Raw genomic sequence first — 5,973 nt, forward strand, 5'->3', positions numbered from 1 at the left:
CAACACACACACACATTAGCTCCATTGTTTCCGCTTCCAGATCCTGCCTGAAAAACAAAAACAAAAACCAAAATCAAACCCCAGCTGGGGAGACCTTATCTGGCAAAGTTTTCAACTAGTGGGGGTGTTGAATGGTGGATCCTCCCAGGCGCCCCCCACCCCCACCCCAACTCTGTGAGGTGGAGAAAGGGGACCCTGTCCCTCTTGGCCGCAGAATGGGAACACCCACGAGCCCCTCGAAGTGCATACCATAGCGGCTCCCAAGCAGCCACCCCTCTACATTCAGACACCTCGGGGGCTGGTCAGGCCACAAAGCTGGTCTTTCTGATCCCAGAACCTGGGTCTTTCTGATCCCAGAACCCGCTAGTTTGTCCACTTGGTGCCCCACTCCAGGGGCTCTCGAAGCTGTTGAGGTGGACTGTTGGCAAGGTCCCCTCCCATGATTCCAGCTGCCCCTGCTCACACTCCTGGGAAGGGGAGCTCACTTCTCACTACTCCCATCCTTGTCATTTATTTTACCTTGTCGAGAATGTCCACTCCAGACCCAACCCACGCCTGGTTCCCAGTCTCTGACAGGGACTCCAGGAGGCTCTGAAGTGACAGAAACAGGCCTAGAGGGGCACACCATGGGACACTTCAGAAAATAGGAATAAGAATAAGGGGGGCACAGGAGGGAAGGTGTAATCTGCCCCCCACCCCACACCATGGTCCTGGGGGATGGCGTGGAACCTTTCACTCTCATGCCCTATGGGCAGTGCCACCCTCCCTGGGGCCGAGCTCAGTCCTGGCGCTTCCCGTGTCCCCTACAGCCCTCTGAGGTGGGTATACTTAAGCCCATTTGATGGATGGGAACACTGAAGCCCACGCACTGTTCTGATGGTTCCAGAAGAGGCAGGGGGACCCCCCCCCCCCAGGGCAGGCCAGGCAGACCCCTATGCAGGGGCTGGGTGCCTCCTCCTTCCCACTTCTCTCCGGGTTGACCTCAACAGCCCCTGGTTGGGCTTTTCCCAGAGCCAAAGCCGGAAGCACAGGTCCCGAGTGTTTGTTCAGGCCAGGCTGGGGCTCCGGGCAGGCGAGGCGGAAATGGCCGCAAGATGTTTGTCCAAGTGGGGGCTCAGGCTGTGTTGCCAGGAGGAAGGAGGAAGGGCCAGAGGAGCAGAAGGGCCAAGTCAGCATGCCACATGGCCTGGTTCTTGCCTCCAGGCTTTGCCCTCCTTACCCGCAGGGGCTGAGCTGCACACTGTAGGCACATCGTGGATAAGCAATCATGCCTGAAGGCGCCGGGGTCTCCCTGCCCCCCAGGCCCCAACGCCAGCCCCCCTCCACTCCTCTTCTGCCCCCACTCCCCATCTATCCTTCAAGACCCCTGCGGCTCACCTCCCAGACACAACAAAACTCTGCCCCTGCCTCCCACTTGCGCGACCACCCAGGTCCAGCCACCAGCGCCCAGCCTGGATCATGGCAGTAGCTTCCTCACTGGGGTTCCCCTTCTCCCCTGGCCTTCTAGTCTTCCCTCAGCCTTGGTGCCAGAGGGATCCTATTAACATGCAAATCAGATCTTGTCTGTTCTGGCTCAGCATGGTACACCCAGGCCCCCACTTCCCTGGGAGCAAAAGACATCTGTTAGGTGCCAAATTATGTCCCCCGCCCCAAATTCTTAGGTTGAAGTCCTACCCCCCCCCCCATGACTATAGTTGGAGAGAGGGTCTTTTCCAGAGGTGATTAAGTTAGAATGAGGTCATATGGGTGGGGCCTAATCTAACAGGACTCAGTCCTTATAAGAAGAGATTAGGATGCAAGCGGGAACTCCCACAGAGGAAAGGCCTCGTGAGGAGGCCAAGAGAAGGTGGCCATCTGCAGGCCAAGGAGAAAGGTCTCGGGAGAACCCAAAGGTGCTGATATCTGGCTTTTGGACTTCTGGCCTCCAGAACTGTGAGAAAAGAAATGTCTGTGGTGAAGCCACGATACTTTGTTAAGGCAGCTGGAGCAGACCAAAACACCAGCTGACCCCCTCTACCTCGCCAGTTTCAGCCTCTTCTGCTCTCCCCCTTGCTCTCTGCTCTAGCGACCCTGGCCTGCTCACTGGTGCTTGAGCGCCCTAAGCATGTTCCCAGTGTGATGTAAAAGATGGGGTCTTTGAGAGGTGGTTAGGTCATGGAGGTGGAACACTCATGAATAGGATTAGTTCCCTTATGAAAGAGACACCTGAAAACTCCCCTGTCCCTCCTGCCATGTGAAGGCACATTGAGAAGGCAATCACTTAAGAGCCAGGAAGCAGCCTCTCACCAGACACCAACCTTGATCTTGGACTTGTCTTGAACTTGTATTTGTCTGGAAGGAATCTGGATGGCCCAGCAGGTAGGACTCAGGTTGAACCCCAACCCCCTCGCTTTTGACCTGGGGACTCAGGGCCAGTTCCTTCCCCAAGGGCTGGGAGTCTGGGAAGGAGTCAAGCACAGGAAATTCAGGGATGATGGGTCCCGGCAACAATCCACTAGGATCCGCTGGGCTGACTCTGGCCACAGGACCCATGCTTGCCCCTATACACTGTTTGAAAGGCTGGGAAACCACTGGGACTTCCTTTCACTTGCTAAAGGTGAGGGGTGCTCTGAGTGTTTGCTTTTTTGTTTAGTTGATAAACACTCTCTTGAGATAATTCCACAATCGCCAGAATGGCTGGAACTTACAATTGGCGACACGAAGAGATGACAAGGATGTGCAGCCATGGGGAATCTCACCCACAGTTGAAGTTTGTTTGTGTGTGAAATGGGGCAGCCCCTCTAAAAACCCATGTGGCAGTTTTTAAAAAAATCAGTATAGACTTAGGCAACTCAGCAGTCCTAGATACAGAAACATGAAAACACACATGCACACAAAAACCTGTACACAAATGTTTATAGCAGCTCTATTAATAGTTGCCCTCAACTGGAAGCAATCCAGATGCCCCATAACCGGTGAACAGATAAACCGATGGAAATACAGCCATACAGTGGAATAAAAAGAACCCTATTATTGATGGACACAAAAACATGGGGCGAATCTCAAAGCCGTTTCAAGTCTCCACACTGTATGATTCCAATTATAGAACATTCTAGAGAAAGCAAAGGTGTAGAGACAAAAAAAAGAAGAAGAAGAAAGTACCAGCGGCTGTCAGGGGCTGGGGTTGGGTTCAGGGACTGGGAAGGGGGAACCGGGGACCAGGGAATTTTCTGGGAAGCTGGGAATGTTCTATCCTGTTGTGAGAGTTGGTAACAGGATGTATACACGTGTGAAATTGATAAAACTTCACATTTGAGATCAGTCCATTTCCCTCTATGTAAATTTTACCTTAATTAAAAAAGGGTGGGGGGTGTTGAAAACCATGTCTGCCCTCGCCAGGCCTCCAGGTGGGCAGCGTTGGGAGCGGAGTTGGGCGGGAGGGGTGGACCCCTGGCCTCCAGGACGGCCGCCGTGGGAGGGTCGCAGGGTGTGGGTTGGGGCGGGGGAGCAGGGGCACCGGCTCTGCACGGAGGCTCTGGATCGCCGCCGGTCTGAGCCCGGGTGTTGGCGACCTGAAGCAGCGTCACCTCCGCGTCCCACTCATCCGCCCAAGCGGAGAAAGGCCGGACGCGGGCCGGCCAGGGAGGGCGGGGGGTCCATTGTCCATACGTCCGCTCCAGCTCCGCTCCTGCCATTGTCCCCGGGGTGGGATCCTCGGCCGGAGCCGGGATCGGGCCGGTGGGCGCGGCAAGGAAGCGGGCTGGGGGAGGGGTGTCTGGGTTGCGCCGCTGAGACTTGCGCGCCAGACTAGTGGTCGAGAGCCCCACCGCGGCCCCGGCTCTGCCGCTCCCGCAGCGCCCGATTCAAGCGGCAAGCTCGCGCCCCCCACCCCCTCCACACACACAGGGCGAGGCCACCATTAGCGCGCTGCCGGTCCCCTGCCTACACTCATTTTCCCCTTCCCGGACTTGGGCTCCTCAAACCACAGATGCTCCGGGAAGGGACACTCCCTCGCGGACGGTCACCTGGGAGCGAGGCCGGGACTGGGGATAAAGGAACCAGGGACCAACATTCCTGCTCTCTCCAAAGTTCCCGTTCTGTTCTAGGCAGCGTGGACACACCGGGAAAGCGCACAGACAGCGTCCTGTCTACAGGAATCCCCCTTCCAGGGAGAGGGAAGAGGGGTGCCCAGCTACAGGTCAACGACAAATAGATGAATGCATTCCTAGGGAGACTCTTGCGGGAGGGCTCGTGTAGTTGGGGAGTCGGGGTGAAGCGCTGCGCGTGCAAAGGCCCTAAGGCGAGAGAAGGTGCCGGGTGGGTTTGAGGCCCGCGGGCGGAGGCGCGTCGGGAGTGAGAGGTGAGGTCAGCCAGCGCTTTGTGCGAGCTCAGACTTAAGCGGCGTGGCCAGCCTTGAAGGTCAAATCTAGTGAGTGGACGGTGGGGCGTGGACCCCCCCGCTAGCTGAGAAAAGGAGGCAGGAAGACTTTGGTTCTAGTCAGGCTCTATCTCTTGCCCTCTCCGGGCCTGTTTCCTTCGGGGGAGAAAGCACGTGATCTGTGTTGGAAGCTCTGAAATTCCGACTTCTTTCAAACCAAGATTAGTGTGACTTCGTATTATTTCGCACAAGAATTATGCCACAGCTGTTCACAGGACAGATGGATTTAAGCGTGCAGGGAAATCAAACCGGCACAGCCAGGGACGCCCTAGGCGGGACGGGTTGCGGGAGGGGCGGCTGGACCCTGGGAGGTTGGGAACCGCAGCCCGACGCGGGGTTTTGGAAGGTTTCGGGCACGAAGGGTGCGCCCCCCATGCCAACCACAAGGGGACGACAGAGACCAGGCTTGCCGCATCAGTTTGTTTGGAAATTGATTGAGTTGCAGAAAAGTTGTGAGAATAATATAGAGAACCCTTGGATTCCCTTCTTAAACCTGATTCACCAAGTTTTAGCATTCTTACCCACTCTCTGCATATTTAAGACCCCCTTCAAGCACCGGAGAGTAAGTTGCAGACGTGTCACCGTTGAACCCTAAACCCTTCAGTGAGTACTTAACCAAGAACAAGGGTATTCTTTACACAACCACAGCAAAGTTTTCAAGATCGGGTGATTTAATCATGATGCAATACTATTATCTAACCTGCAAAACCTTATTCAAATATTGCCATTTGTCCCAAGGAGGTCTTTTTATAGCATGCTCCCCTTCCTCAACCAGCACCTCTGCCCACCCAGGATCCACTCCAGGGCATTTAGTTTTATTCTAATTAATTCTAATTAATTTTATTCTAATTAATTGAAATTTATTCACTAAGCTTTCCTGGGCTGAAGTAATCACCGTTCTTAACTGAATGACCCTTTGCAGGTCTGAAACCCTCTCCACTGAAAGTGCCAAGTTCTGGGCAAGAGGCTGGACGGGGCAAAGAATGCACCTATATTCTGTAATGGAATCTTTCTTTCATCCTTGGCCTGACCCATTTCCCCAGTCTCTTGGTCAAGGGGTCCACCATCTTCACCCACCACAGTCTTCAAATGGAGCATTGACTCTTTGAAAAAGTAGCTTCTTGTTTTGGGAAAGAAAGGCAAATGCCTCCAACCTGAGGCCAACAAAAGGCCGGTTGGAAGTCCTGCCTGGGTGTGGAGAGGAAAAAGGGCTGTAAGGGGTCCAGAGATGGGGAGAAAGCCTTTGCCAGTCAGGTAGTTCCCATGTTTTGCCGACAACAGGATGCAGGAGGGCCCATTCTCTTGTCAACCAATAGAGACTAAACATTTAATTTTTACTGTGGGAAATGTAAACATACACAAAAGCAGAGACACCAGTATAATAAACGCTCATTTACCTACCACCTAGTTGCAACAAAAAATAATGCTCGATGATGGATTACTATTGACTTGGTGTAAAACTCAAAAGAAGTTAAAATAATTTTAGTTACATTGCTCCAATACTACTTCCTTTCTTTCCTGTTGCCTATTTATGTGACAAGACCTCTAAGTGCTTA

The sequence above is a fragment of the Mustela lutreola genome, chromosome 2 (genome assembly GCF_030435805.1).
Source record: "Mustela lutreola isolate mMusLut2 chromosome 2, mMusLut2.pri, whole genome shotgun sequence".
Classification (NCBI taxonomy): Eukaryota; Metazoa; Chordata; class Mammalia; order Carnivora; family Mustelidae; genus Mustela; species Mustela lutreola.